Genomic DNA, 15,096 nt, shown 5'->3' with positions numbered 1-15,096 from the left:
TTATTCATCGCCTACTAATTCTCAGAAGGCAGCCCGCCCTCCGGACCCTTTTTCTCCGCCTTCTCTTCACGCAAATGACGGGGCTCTGGGCCTGTTCCCGGGAAAGCAGTGTGTCATTCACGTCAGGTTGGACTTGTTAAAGGAAAAAAGGATTCTGATAGTGTGGTGAGTATTTGCAGTTCTGATGTCTAGAAGTTATTTTCGGTCATAAGAGATGGTAGCAGCAACATTATGTACAAAATAAGTTTAAAAAGTTACAAACAATTCAAAGAAACTAACAAAAAAACACAATTGGTTAGGGATACGTAAAACGTCAACCTTGTTCTCAGCGTTAGTACGATGAATCACGGTACGCTTCATTAGGTTGTAAAGATATTAGCGTAACAGTAATAATGAATGGAAATGGATGTTAAGTTTAATTTAGGTGCCTGAATTCCGAGTAGAACCATGGAATGTTAAATTTACCTCAGGAATGCGTTGGGCTTTTATGAAGCAATTTTCTAAATATTTGTGAAGGAATGAGTAATGCAAGATTGTTGATTATAGTGGCATTTGCGGTGTTTCATTGGAATATAATAGAGGAAGTGAAACAGAACCGTGAGCGAGTAAAGAGAGAGAGTGACGCCAACGGTAGACAGGGAAACGGGACACTAGAATGAAGTTGTGAATTAGGTTGTCATGTGAATTAAGTTGTCATGACCACAGGCCATGCTTTGGTGACACTCTGTCTCTTTCTCTCTCTTTCCCTCTCTCCCCTTTCTCTCCCTATCTTTCTCTCCCTCCCCCCTCTCCCGCTCATTCTCTTCATCAGGCCCTGGTCTCTCTCAGACTGTGTAGGAATCAGATCTCCACTCTCCCGGCACCCAACAAGTGGAAATGCTCTCTGCTCAGAACCCTTGACCTCTCCAGGAACCATCTGGGCAAGTAGGTGAAAGGTCATACATCTTACCACTCACACTTAGGCCCCGTCCAGAAACAACTACTAGCCCCTAGAAACTTGTGTAGATCTAAAGGTGCTAGATACTGAGTTCTGCCTGTGGCTATGGAACCCTGACCTGTTCACCAGACGTGCTACCTGTCCCAGACCTGCTGTTTTCAACTCTCTAGAGACAGCAGGAGTGGTAGAGATACTATCAATGATCGGCTATGAAAAGCCAACTGACATTTACTCCTGAGGTGCTGACCTGTTGCACCCTCGACAGCTACTGTGATTATTATTATTTGACCATGCTGGTCATTTATGAACATTTGAACATCTTGGCCATGTTCTGTTATAATCTCCACCCAGCACAGCCAGAAGAGGACTGGTCACCCTCATAGCCTGGTTCCTCTCTTGGTTTCTTCCTAGGTTTTGGCCTTTCTAGGGAGTTTTTCCTAGCCACCATGCTTCTACACCTGCATTGCTTGCTGTTTGGGGTTTTAGGCTGGGTTTCTGTATAGCACTTTGTGACATCAGCTGATGTAAGAAGGGCTTTATAAATACATTTGATTTGATTCTATGGGATAGGAGTTGTTTCTGGATGGGGTTTAAGTGTCTAGAGCCTAGTAGTTGTTTCTGGACATGGCCTTAACCTCTTACTTTTAATATTTTCCACTCACTTCAAGGCCTGGTTCCATTTTTAACCCTCGCTTCCTCCTTACCCTAGTCCATAACGTTTTGGTGTTAGCAACGTTGGGTACTATGGATTAATGAAGGTAATATGGTAGAGGTAGGACTTGGGGGAAGGGGTAGGACTTAGAGGAAGGGGCAGGACTTGGGCGAAGGGGTAGGACTTGGGGGAAGGGGTAGGGCTTGGGGGAAGGGGTAGGACTTGGGGGAAGGGGTAGGACTTGAGCGAAGGGGTAGGACTTGGGGGAAGGGGTAGGACTTGGGGGAAGGGGTAGGACTTGGGGGAAGGGGTAGGACTTGGGGGAAGGGGTAGGACTTGGGCGAAGGGGCAGGACTTGGGGGAAGGGGTAGGACTTAGGGGAAGGGGCAGGACTTGGGGGAAGGGGCAGGACTTGGGCGAAGGGGTAGGACTTGGGCGAAGGGGTAGGACTTGGGGGAAGGGGTAGGACTTGGGCGAAGGGGTAGGACTTGGGGGAAGGGGTAGGACTTGGGGGAAGGGGTAGGACTTGGGGGAAGGGGTAGGACTTGGGGAAGGGGTAGGACTTGGGGGAAGGGGTAGGACTTGGGGGAAGGGGTAGGACTTGGGGGAAGGGGAAAACTACTGTAATGGTACCTGGGGCTGTATGCATCAAGCGTCTCAGAGTAGGACTCTGATCTAGGATCAGGTCTCACCCTATCTTTATTCAGGCCCCTAATCTTATTCATTATAATCTCAAAGGAAAAACTGATCCTAGATGAGCACTTTTCAGCTGACATGGTAAACAATAAAAAATACAACCAAGAATGTATGAATGTGATGGAAGTTGGAACTGTTTTGTTTCAGGACTGAGGAGGGACCCAAAACCAGGAAGCTGGCCTTCCTGACCACATGGCACCGGAGAGACCCGGACCCAGGTACTGGTTCCGGGACTCATGTGGACTGGCGCTGTTGACTGTAGTGTTACTTTAGTGGTCTAACATGGACTGGACTTTTAAACTTGACATGACTGGACTGAACCATAGTGGTCTGTAGTGAACTGGACTTAAACTGGACTAGACCAATCTGTTGTGATTTGTAATGAACTGGACTTAAACAGGACTAGACCAATCTGTCGTGATTTGTAATGAACTGGACTTAAACTGGACTAGACCAATCTGTCGTGATTTGTAATGAACTGTAGTGAACTGGACTTAAACAGGACTAGACCAATCTGTCGTGGTTTGTAATGAACTGTAGTGAACTGGACTTAAACAGGACTAGACCAATCTGTTGTGATTTGTAATGAACTGTAGTGAACTGGACTTAAACAGGACTAGACCAATCTGTCGTGATTTGTAATGAACTGTAGTGAACTGGACTTAAACAGGACTAGACCAATCTGTCGTGATTTGTAATGAACTGTAGTGAACTGACTTAAACTGGACTAGACCAATCTGTCGTGATTTGTAATGAACTGTAGTGAACTGGACTTAAACAGGACTAGACCAATCTGTTGTGATTTGTAATGAACTGTAGTGAACTGGATTTAAACTGGACTAGACCAATCTGTCGTGATTTGTAATGAACTGTAGTGAACTGGACTTAAACTGGACTAGACCAATCTGTCGTGATTTGTAATGAACTGGACTTAAACAGGACTAGACCAATCTGTCGTGGTTTGTAATGAACTGTAGTGAACTGACTTAAACTGGACTAGACCAATCTGTCGTGGTTTGTAATGAACTGTAGTGAACTGGACTTAAACAGGACTAGACCAATCTGTCGTGATTTGTAATGAACTGGACTTAAACAGGACTAGACCAATCTGTCGTGGTTTGTAATGAACTGTAGTGAACTGGACTTAAACAGGACTAGACCAATCTGTCGTGATTTGTAATGAACTGGACTTAAACAGGACTAGACCAATCTGTCGTGGTTTGTAATGAACTGTAGTGAACTGTACTTAAACAGGACTAGACCAATCTGTCGTGATTTGTAATGAACTGACTTAAACAGGACTAGACCAATCTGTCGTGATTTGTAATGAACTGTAGTGAACTGGACTTAAACTGGACTAGACCAATCTGTCGTGATTTGTAATGAACTGTAGTGAACTGGATTTAAACTGGACTAGACCAATCTGTCGTGATTTGTAATGAACTGTAGTGAACTGGACTTAAACAGGACTAGACCAATCTGTTGTGATTTGTAATGAACTGTAGTGAACTGGACTTAAACTGGACTAGACCAATCTGTCGTGATTTGTAATGAACTGTAGTGAACTGGACTTAAACAGGACTAGACCAATCTGTTGTGATTTGTAATGAACTGTAGTGAACTGGATTTAAACTGACTAGACCAATCTGTCGTGATTTGTAATGAACTGGTGACTTAAACTGGACTAGACCAATCTGTTGTGGTTTGTAATGAACTGTAGAACTGGACTTAAACAGGACTAGACCAATCTGTCGTGATTTGTAATGAACTGGACTTAAACAGGACTAGACCAATCTGTCGTTTGTAATGAACTGGACTTAAACTGGACTTAAACAGGACTAGACCAATCTGTCGTGATTTGTAATGAACTGGACTTAAACAGGACTAGACCAATCTGTCGTGATTTGTAATGAACTGGACTTAAACTGGACTTAAACAGGACTAGACCAATCTGTCGTGATTTGTAATGAACTGGACTTAAACAGGACTAGAAATCTGTCGTGGTTTGTAATGAACTGTAGTGAACTGGACTTAAACTGGACTAGACCAATCTGTCGTGATTTGTAATGAACTGGACTTAAACTGGACTAGACCAATCTGTTGTGGTTTGTAATGAACTGTAGTGAACTGGACTTAAACAGGACTAGACCAATCTGTCGTGATTTGTAATGAACTGGACTTAAACTGGACTAGACCAATCTGTCGTGGTTTGTAATGAACTGTAGTGAACTGGACTTAAACTGGACTAGACCAATCTGTTGTGGTTTGTAATGAACTGTAGTGAACTGGACTTAAACAGGACTAGACCAATCTGTCGTGATTTGTAATGAACTGGACTTAAACTGGACTAGACCAATCTGTTGTGGTTTGTAATGAACTGTAGTGAACTGGACTTAAACAGGACTAGACCAATCTGTCGTGATTTGTAATGAACTGGAAACTGGACTTAAACAGGACTAGACCAATCTGTCGTGGTTTGTAATGAACTGGACTTAAACAGGACTAGACCAATCTGTCGTGGTTTGTAATGAACTGTAGTGAACTGGACTTAAACAGGACTAGACCAATCTGTCGTGATTTGTAATGAACTGGACTTAAACAGGACTAGACCAATCTGTCGTGGTTTGTAATGAACTGTAGTGAACTGGACTTAAACTGGACTAGACCAATCTGTCGTGATTTGTAATGAACTGTAGTGAACTGGACTTAAACTGGACTTAAACAGGACTAGACCAATCTGTCGTGATTTGTAATGAACTGGACTTAAACAGGACTAGACCAATCTGTCGTGGTTTGTAATGAACTGTAGTGAACTGGACTTAAACAGGACTAGACCAATCTGTCGTGGTTTGTAATGAACTGTAGTGAACTGGACTTAAACAGGACTAGACCAATCTGTTGTGATTTGTAATGAACTGGACTTAAACAGGACTAGACCAATCTGTCGTGATTTGTAATGAACTGGACTTAAACAGGACTAGACCAATCTGTCGTGATTTGTAATGAACTGGACTTAAACTGGACTAGACCAATCTGTCGTGGTTTGTAATGGTTTGTAACTGTAGTGAACTGGACTTAAACAGGACTAGACCAATCTGTCGTGATTTGTAATGAACTGGACTTAAACAGGACTAGACCAATCTGTCGTGGTTTGTAATGAACTGTAGTGAACTGGACTTAAACTGGACTAGACCAATCTGTCGTGATTTGTAATGAACTGGACTTAAACAGGACTAGACCAATCTGTCGTGATTTGTTGAACTGTAGTGAACTGAAAACTGGACTTAAACAGGACTAGACCAATCTGTCGTGGTTTGTAATGAACTGGACTTAAACAGGACTAGACCAATCTGTCGTGGTTTGTAATGAACTGTAGTGAACTGGACCAATCTTAAACTGGAGGACTAGACCAATCTGTTGTGATTTGTAATGAACTGTAGTGAACTGGACTTAAACAGGACTAGACCAATCTGTCGTGATTTGTAATGAACTGGACTTAAACTGGACTAGACCAATCTGTCGTGGTTTGTAATGAACTGTAGTGAACTGGACTTAAACTGGACTAGACCAATCTGTCGTGGTTTGTAATGAACTGTAGTGAACTGGACTTAAACAGGACTAGACCAATCTGTCGTGATTTGTAATGAAAACTGGTCGTGGTTTGTAATGAACTGTAGTGAACTGGACTTAAACTGGACTAGACCAATCTGTCGTGGTTTGTAATGAACTGTAGTGAACTGGACTTAAACAGGACTAGACCAATCTGTCGTGGTTTGTAATGAACTGGACTTAAACAGGACTAGACCAATCTGTCGTGGTTTGTAATGAACTGGACTTAAACTGGACTAGACCAATCTGTCGTGATTTGTAATGAACTGTAGTGAACTGGACTTAAACAGGACTAGACCAATCTGTCGTGGTTTGTAATGAACTGTAGTGAACTGGACTTAAACAGGACTAGACCAATCTGTCGTGATTTGTAATGAACTGGACTTAAACTGGACTTAAACAGGACTAGACCAATCTGTCGTGGTTTGTAATGAACTGTAGTGAACTGGACTTAAACTGGACTAGACCAATCTGTCGTGATTTGTAATGAACTTAAACAGGACTAGACCAATCTGTCGTGATTTGTAATGAACTGGACTTAAACTGGACTTAAACAGGACTAGACCAATCTGTCGTGATTTGTAATGAACTGGACTTAAACAGGACTAGACCAATCTGTCGTGGTTTGTAATGAACTGTAGTGAACTGGACTTAAACTGGACTAGACCAATCTGTCGTGATTTGTAATGAACTGGACTTAAACTGGACTAGACCAATCTGTCGTGGTTTGTAATGAACTGTAGTGAACTGGACTTAAACAGGACTAGACCAATCTGTCGTGATTTGTAATGAACTGGACTTAAACTGGACTAGACCAATCTGTCGTGGTTTGTAATGAACTGTAGTGAACTGGACTTAAACAGGACTAGACCAATCTGTCGTGGTTTGTAATGAACTGTAGTGAACTGGACTTAAACAGGACTAGACCAATCTGTCGTGATTTGTAATGAACTGGACTTAAACAGGACTAGACCAATCTGTCGTGATTTGTAATGAACTGGACTTAAACAGGACTAGACCAATCTGTCGTGATTTGTAATGAACTGTAGTGAACTGGACTTAAACTGGACTAGACCAATCTGTCGTGATTTGTAATGAACTGTAGTGAACTGGACTTAAACAGGACTAGACCAATCTGTCGTGATTTGTAATGAACTGTAGTGAACTGGACTTAAACTGGACTAGACCAATCTGTCGTGATTTGTAATGAACTGGACTTAAACTGGACTAGACCAATCTGTTGTGATTTGTAATGAACTGGACTTAAACTGGACTAGACCAATCTGTTGTGGTTTGTAATGAACTGTAGTGAACTGGACTTAAACAGGACTAGACCAATCTGTCGTGATTTGTAATGAACTGGACTTAAACAGGACTAGACCAATCTGTCGTGATTTGTAATGAACTGGACTTAAACTGGACTTAAACAGGACTAGACCAATCTGTCGTGATTTGTAATGAACTGGACTTAAACAGGACTAGACCAATCTGTCGTGATTTGTAATGAACTGGACTTAAACTGGACTTAAAAAGGACTAGACCAATCTGTCGTGATTTGTAATGAACTGGACTTAAACAGGACTAGACCAATCTGTCGTGGTTTGTAATGAACTGTAGTGAACTGGACTTAAACTGGACTAGACCAATCTGTCGTGATTTGTAATGAACTGGACTTAAACTGGACTAGACCAATCTGTTGTGGTTTGTAATGAACTGGAACTGGACTTAAACAGGACTAGACCAATCTGTCGTGATTTGTAATGAACTGGACTTAAACTGGACTAGACCAATCTGTCGTGGTTTGTAATGAACTGTAGTGAACTGGACTTAAACTGGACTAGACCAATCTGTTGTGGTTTGTAATGAACTGTAGTGAACTGGACTTAAACAGGACTAGACCAATCTGTCGTGATTTGTAATGAACTGGACTTAAACTGGACTAGACCAATCTGTCGTGGTTTGTAATGAACTGGTGAACTGGACTTAAACAGGACTAGACCAATCTGTCGTGATTTGTAATGAACTGGACTTAAACTGGACTTAAACAGGACTAGACCAATCTGTCATGATTTGTAATGAACTGGACTTAAACAGGACTAGACCAATCTGTCGTGGTTTGTAATGAACTGTAGTGAACTGGACTTAAACTGGACTAGACCAATCTGTCGTGATTTGTAATGAACTGTAGTGAACTGGACTTAAACAGGACTAGACCAATCTGTCGTGATTTGTAATGAACTGGACTTAAACAGGACTAGACCAATCTGTCGTGATTTGTAATGAACTGGACTTAAACAGGACTAGACCAATCTGTCGTGGTTTGTAATGAACTGTAGTGAACTGGACTTAAACAGGACTAGACCAATCTGTCGTGATTTGTAATGAACTGGACTTAAACAGGACTAGACCAATCTGTTGTGATTTGTAATGAACTGTAGTGAACTGGACTTAAACAGGACTAGACCAATCTGTCGTGATTTGTAATGAACTGGACTTAAACTGGACTTAAACAGGACTAGACCAATCTGTCGTGGTTTGTAATGAACTGGACTTAAACAGGACTAGACCAATCTGTCGTGATTTGTAATGAACTGGACTTAAACTGGACTAGACCAATCTGTCGTGATTTGTAATGAACTGGACTTAAACTGGACTTAAACAGGACTAGACCAATCTGTCGTGGTTTGTAATGAACTGGACTTAAACAGGACTAGACCAATCTGTCGTGATTTGTAATGAACTGGACTTAAACTGGACTAGACCAATCTGTCGTGATTTGTAATGAACTGGACTTAAACAGGACTAGACCAATCTGTCGTGGTTTGTAATGAACTGTAGTGAACTGGACTTAAACTGGACCAATCTGTCGTGATTTGTAATGAACTGACTTAAACTGGACTAGACCAATCTGTTGTGGTTTGTAATGAACTGTAGTGAACTGGACTTAAACAGGACTAGACCAATCTGTCGTGATTTGTAATGAACTGGACTTAAACTGGACTAGACCAATCTGTCGTGGTTTGTAATGAACTGGACTTAAACTGGACTAGACCAATCTGTTGTGGTTTGTAATGAACTGTAGTGAACTGGACTTAAACAGGACTAGACCAATCTGTCGTGATTTGTAATGAACTGGACTTAAACTGGACTAGACCAATCTGTCGTGGTTTGTAATGAACTGTAGTGAACTGGACTTAAACAGGACTAGACCAATCTGTCGTGATTTGTAATGAACTGGACTTAAACTGGACTTAAACAGGACTGACCAATCTGTCGTGATTTGTAATGAACTGGACTTAAACAGGACTAGACCAATCTGTCGTGGTTTGTAATGAACTGTAGTGAACTGGACTTAAACTGGACTAGACCAATCTGTCGTGGTTTGTAATGAACTGTAGTGAACTGGACTTAAACAGGACTAGACCAATCTGTTGTGATTTGTAATGAACTGGACTTAAACAGGACTAGACCAATCTGTCGTGATTTGTAATGAACTGGACTTAAACAGGACTAGACCAATCTGTCGTGATTTGTAATGAACTGGACTTAAACTGGACTAGACCAATCTGTCGTGATTTGTAGTGAACTGGACTTAAACTGGACTAGACCAATCTGTCGTGGTTTGTAATGAACTGTAGTGAACTGGACTTAAACAGGACTAGACCAATCTGTCGTGATTTGTAATGAACTGGACTTAAACAGGACTAGACCAATCTGTCGTGATTTGTAATGAACTGGACTTAAACTGGACTAGACCAATCTGTCGTGGTTTGTAATGAACTGTAGTGAACTGGACTTAAACAGGACTAGACCAATCTGTCGTGATTTGTAATGAACTGGACTTAAACAGGACTAGACCAATCTGTCGTGATTTGTAATGAACTGGACTTAAACAGGACTAGACCAATCTGTCGTGGTTTGTAATGAACTGTAGTGAACTGGACTTAAACAGGACTAGACCAATCTGTCGTGGTTTGTAATGAACTGTAGTGAACTGGACTTAAACAGGACTAGACCAATCTGTTGTGATTTGTAATGAACTGGACTTAAACAGGACTAGACCAATCTGTCGTGATTTGTAATGAACTGGACTTAAACAGGACTAGACCAATCTCTCGTGATTTGTAATGAACTGTAGTGAACTGGACTTAAACTGGACTAGACCAATCTGTCGTGGTTTGTAATGAACTGTAGTGAAGTGGACTTAAACAGGACTAGACCAATCTGTCGTGATTTGTAATGAACTGGACTTAAACAGGACTAGACCAATCTGTCGTGGTTTGTAATGAACTGTAGTGAACTGGACTTAAACAGGACTAGACCAATCTGTCGTGATTTGTAATGAACTGGACTTAAACAGGACTAGACCAATCTGTCGTGATTTGTAATGAACTGGACTTAAACTGGACTTAAACAGGACTAGACCAATCTGTCGTGATTTGTAATGAACTGGACTTAAACAGGACTAGACCAATCTGTCGTGGTTTGTAATGAACTGTAGTGAACTGGACTTAAACTGGACTAGACCAATCTGTCGTGATTTGTAATGAACTGGACTTAAACTGGACTAGACCAATCTGTTGTGGTTTGTAATGAACTGTAGTGAACTGGACTTAAACAGGACTAGACCAATCTGTCGTGATTTGTAATGAACTGGACTTAAACTGGACTAGACCAATCTGTCGTGGTTTGTAATGAACTGTAGTGAACTGGACTTAAACTGGACTAGACCAATCTGTCGTGGTTTGTAATGAACTGTACTTAAACTGGACTAGACCAATCTGTCGTGATTTGTAATGAACTGTAGTGAACTGGACTTAAACAGGACTAGACCAATCTGTCGTGATTTGTAATGAACTGGACTTAAACTGGACTAGACCAATCTGTCGGGTTTGTAATGAACTGTAGTGAACTGGACTTAAACAGGACTAGACCAATCTGTCGTGATTTGTAATGAACTGGACTTAAACTGGACTAGACCAATCTGTCGTGGTTTGTAATGAACTGTAGTGAACTGGACTTAAACAGGACTAGACCAATCTGTCGTGATTTGTAATGAACTGGACTTAAACTGGGGACTAGACCAATCTGTCTGGTTTGTAATGAACTGTAGTGAACTGGACTTAAACAGGACTAGACCAATCTGTCGTGATTTGTAATGAACTGGACTTAAACTGGACTAGACCAATCTGTTTCTGGGTTTGTAATGAACTGTAGTGAACTGGGCACTTAAACAGGACTAGACCAATCTGTCGTGATTTGTAATGAACTGGACTTAAACTGGACTAGACCAATCTGTCTGGGACTGGTTTGTAATGAACTGTAGTGAACTGGACTTAAACTGGACTAGACCAATCTGTCGTGGTTTGTAATGAACTGTAGTGAACTGGACTTAAACAGGACTAGACCAATCTGTCGTGGTTTGTAATGAACTGGACTTAAACAGGACTAGACCAATCTGTCGTGATTTGTAATGAACTGGACTTAAACAGGACTAGACCAATCTGTCGTGGTTTGTAATGAACTGGACTTAAACTGGACTAGACCAATCTGTCGTGATTTGTAATGAACTGGACTTAAACTGGACTAGACCAATCTGTCGTGATTTGTAATGAACTGGACTTAAACAGGACTAGACCAATCTGTCATGGTTTGTAATGAACTGTAGTGAACTGGACTGAACCGATCTGTCGTGGTCTGTAACAGGACTGGAGTGTAACTGGATCTGTGGCAGTCTACTGGGTCTGTGGCAGTCTGTACTGGGACTGTGGCAGTCTGTACTGGGACTGTGGCAGTCTGTACTGGGACTGTGGCAGTCTGTACTGGGACTGTGGCAGTCTGTACTGGGACTGTGGCAGTCTGTACTGGGACTGTGGCAGTCTGTACTGGGTCTGTGGCAGTCTGTACTGGGACAGTGGCAGTCTGTACTGGGACTGTGGCAGTCTGTACTGGGTCTGTGGCAGTCTGTACTGGGACTGTGGCAGTCTGTACTCCATGTGGCAGTCTGTACTGGGACTGTGGCAGTCTGTACTGGGACTGTGGAAGTCTGTACTGGGTCTGTGGCAGTCTGTACTGGGACTGTGGCAGTCTGTACTGGGACTGTGGCAGTCTGTACTGGGACTGTGGTAGAATAATTACTTTGTTGGTTGTCTGGTCAGATTCTCAGTCTGCCTGTTGTGGCATGGACAGAGTTTAATAAACAGCCTATATGAGCAGTGATGCTGGTCACATTTGGGTCCAAAGCCCTTGCTCATGTGGTTTGGAAACCCCTCTATTGCCTCTCATTGCGGTCATCTGGACCACACAGTCTTAACCCAGTCGTGCTCTCTCTCTTTTCTCTCTCTCCCTCCATATCTCTCTCTCTCTCTCTCCCCCTCCATAGCTCTCTTTTCTCTCTCTCCCTCCATATCTCTCTTTCTCTCTCTCTCTCCCTCCATAGCTCTCTTCTCTCTCTCCCTCCATATCTCTCTTTTCTCTCTCTCTCTCCATATCTCTCTTCTCTCTCTCCCTCCATATATATTTTCTCTCTCCCTCCATATCTTTCTCTTTTCTCTCTCACTCTCTCCCTCTATCTCTCTCTTCTCTCTCTCCCTCATATATATTTTCTCTCTCCCTCCATATCTGTCTTTTCTCTCTCACTCTCTCCCTCCATATCTCTCTCTTCTCTCTCCCTCCATATCTCTCTTTTCTCTCTTTCTTTCCCTCATATCTCTCTCTTTTCTCTCTCTCTCCCATATCTCTTTCTCTCTCTCCCTCCATAATCTCTCTTTCTCTCTCTCTCCATATCTCTCTCTCTCTCCATATCTCTTCTCTTCTCTCTCTCCTCCATCTCTCCATTCTCTCTCTCCCTCATATCTCTCTCTTCTCTCTCTCTCTCCATCTCTCTCTTCTCTCTCTCTCTCCATATCTCTCTTCTCTCTCTCTCTCCATATCTCTCTTTTCTCTCTCTCTCTCTCTATCTCTCTCTCTCTCTCTCTCTCCATCTCTCTTTCTCTCTCTCTCTCTCTCTCTCTCCATCTCTCTCTTCTCTCTCTCTCTCTCTCATATCTCTCCTTCTCTCTCTCTCTCTCTCCATATCTCTCTCTCTCTCTCTCTCCATATCTCTCTCTTCTCTCTCTCTCTCCATATCTCTCTTTTCTCTCTCTCTCCCATCTCTCTTTTCTCTCTCTCCATATCTCTCTCTTATCTCTCTTCTCTCTCTCTCCATATCTCTATTTTCTCTCTCTCTCCATATCTCTCTTTTCTCTCTCTCTCCATATCTCTCTTTTCTCTCTCTCTCCATATCTCTCTCTTCTTTCTCTCTCCATATCTCTCTCTTCTTTCTCTCTCCATATCTCTCTCTTCTCTCTCTCTCTCCATATCTCTCTCTTCTCTCTCTCTCTCCATATATATTTTCTCTCTCCCTCATATCTTTCTCTTTTCTCTCACTCTCTCCCTCCATATCTCTCTTTTCTCTCTCACTCTCTCCCTCCATATCTCTCTTTTCTCTCTCTCCCTCCATATCGCTCTCTTCTCTCTCTCCCTCCATCTCTCTTTTCTCTCTTTCTCTCCCTCCATATCTCTCTTTTCTCTCTTTCTCTCCCTCATATCTTTCTCTTTTCTCTCACTCTCTCCCTCCATATCTCTCTTTTCTCTCTCACTCTCTCCCTCCATATCTCTCTTTTCTCTCTCTCCCTCCATATCTCTCTTTTCTCTCTCTCTCTCTCTCTCTCTCTCCATATCTCTCTTCTCTCTCTCTCCATATCTCTCTTTCTCCATATCTCTCTTTTTTTTCTCTCTCTCTCCATATCTCTCTTTTCTCTCTCTCTCTCCATATCTCTCTCTTCTCTCTCTCTCTCCATATCTCTCTCTTCTCTCTCTCTCCATATCTCTCTTTTCTCTCTCCATATCTCTCTCTCTCTCTCTCTCTCTCTCCTCCATATCTCTCTTTCTCTCTCTCTCTCCATATCTCTCTTTCTCTCTCTCTCTCCATATCTCTCTTTTCTCTCTCTCTCCATATCTCTCTTTTCTCTCTCTCTCTCTCTCTCTCTCTCTCTCTCTCCATCTCTCTCTCTCTCTCTCCATATCTCTCTTTTCTCTCTCTCTCTCCATATCTCTCTTTTCTCTCTCTCCATCTCTCTTTCCTCTCTCTCTCATATCTCTCTTTTTTCTCTCTCTCAATATCTATCTCTTTTCTCTCTCTCTCTCCATATCTCTCTTTCCTCTCTCTCTCTCTCCATCTCTCTTTTCTCTCTCTCTCTCCATATCTCTCTTTTCTCTCTCTCTCTCCATATCTCTCTTTCTCTCTCTCTCTCTCCATATCTCTCTTTTCTCTCTCTCTCCATATCTCTTTTTTCTCTCTCTCTCTCCATATCTCTCTTTTTTCTCTCTCTCCATATCTCTCTTTCTCTCTCTCTCTCCATATCTCTTTTCTTTCTCTCTCTCAATATCTCTCTTTCTCTCTCTCTCTCATATCTCTCTTTCTCTCCCCCTTCTCTGACCGCTCCAGCAATTAGTAACCCCATACTGTACATCCTGATCCTGCAGTGACTGCTGATGGTCATTGACCGTGAGAGTGTGTGTGTGTGTGTGTGTGTGTGTGTGTGTGTGTGTGTGTGTGTGTGTGTGTGTGTGTGTGTGTGTGTGTGTGTGTGTGTGTGTGTGTGTGTGTGTGTGTGTGTGTGTGTGTGTGTGTGTGTGTGTGTGTGTGTGTGTGTGACTGTGTGTGTGTGTGACTGTCTGAGACTGTGTGTGTGTGTGTGTGTGTGTGTGTGTGTGTGTGTGTGTGTGTGTGTGTGTGTGTGTGTGTGTGTGTGTGTGTGTGTGTGTGTGTGTGTGTGTGTGTGTGTGTGTGTGTGCCCTGCTTGACAGTATGCCCAATCGAGTTTCCAGTAATTTTGCGGGATGCTTTGGAAGTGCTTTCCTTGAACGACAACCAGCTGGAGTGTGTGCCCCAGTCTGTGTGTGGCCTGAGAAACCTCATGGAGCTCTACCTCTCCAAGTAAGTGCCCCAAGCCTCATCACACTAGCCTCCTTTCCTTGTCTCTTTTCCCTTTCTCCTATCAATCTCACCCAGCTCTTTCACCACATCATTTCTCTAGTTACGTCCCTAGACTGACTATACTTTTCTTGTCTCCTCATCTGCTGTCCTCACCAAGCTCTCATCCCAATTTAAGTGCCCTAGGCTTAGTCCCAATCTCCTTAACTCCCCATATTTCCTGGT

General features: G+C 42.5%; 1 pseudogene; it reads left to right on the top strand.

Annotated features, from left to right (window-relative positions):
• The first annotated feature begins 339 nt into the window (after positions 1–339).
• Positions 340–15,096, top strand: part of LOC127919679 (leucine-rich repeat serine/threonine-protein kinase 1-like) — a 28,202-nt pseudogene continuing 13,445 nt past the window's right edge.

Source organism: Oncorhynchus keta, unplaced genomic scaffold (assembly GCF_023373465.1).
Source record: "Oncorhynchus keta strain PuntledgeMale-10-30-2019 unplaced genomic scaffold, Oket_V2 Un_contig_17369_pilon_pilon, whole genome shotgun sequence".
NCBI lineage: Eukaryota > Metazoa > Chordata > Actinopteri > Salmoniformes > Salmonidae > Oncorhynchus > Oncorhynchus keta.
This window is presented reverse-complemented; position numbering and strand designations above follow the sequence as displayed.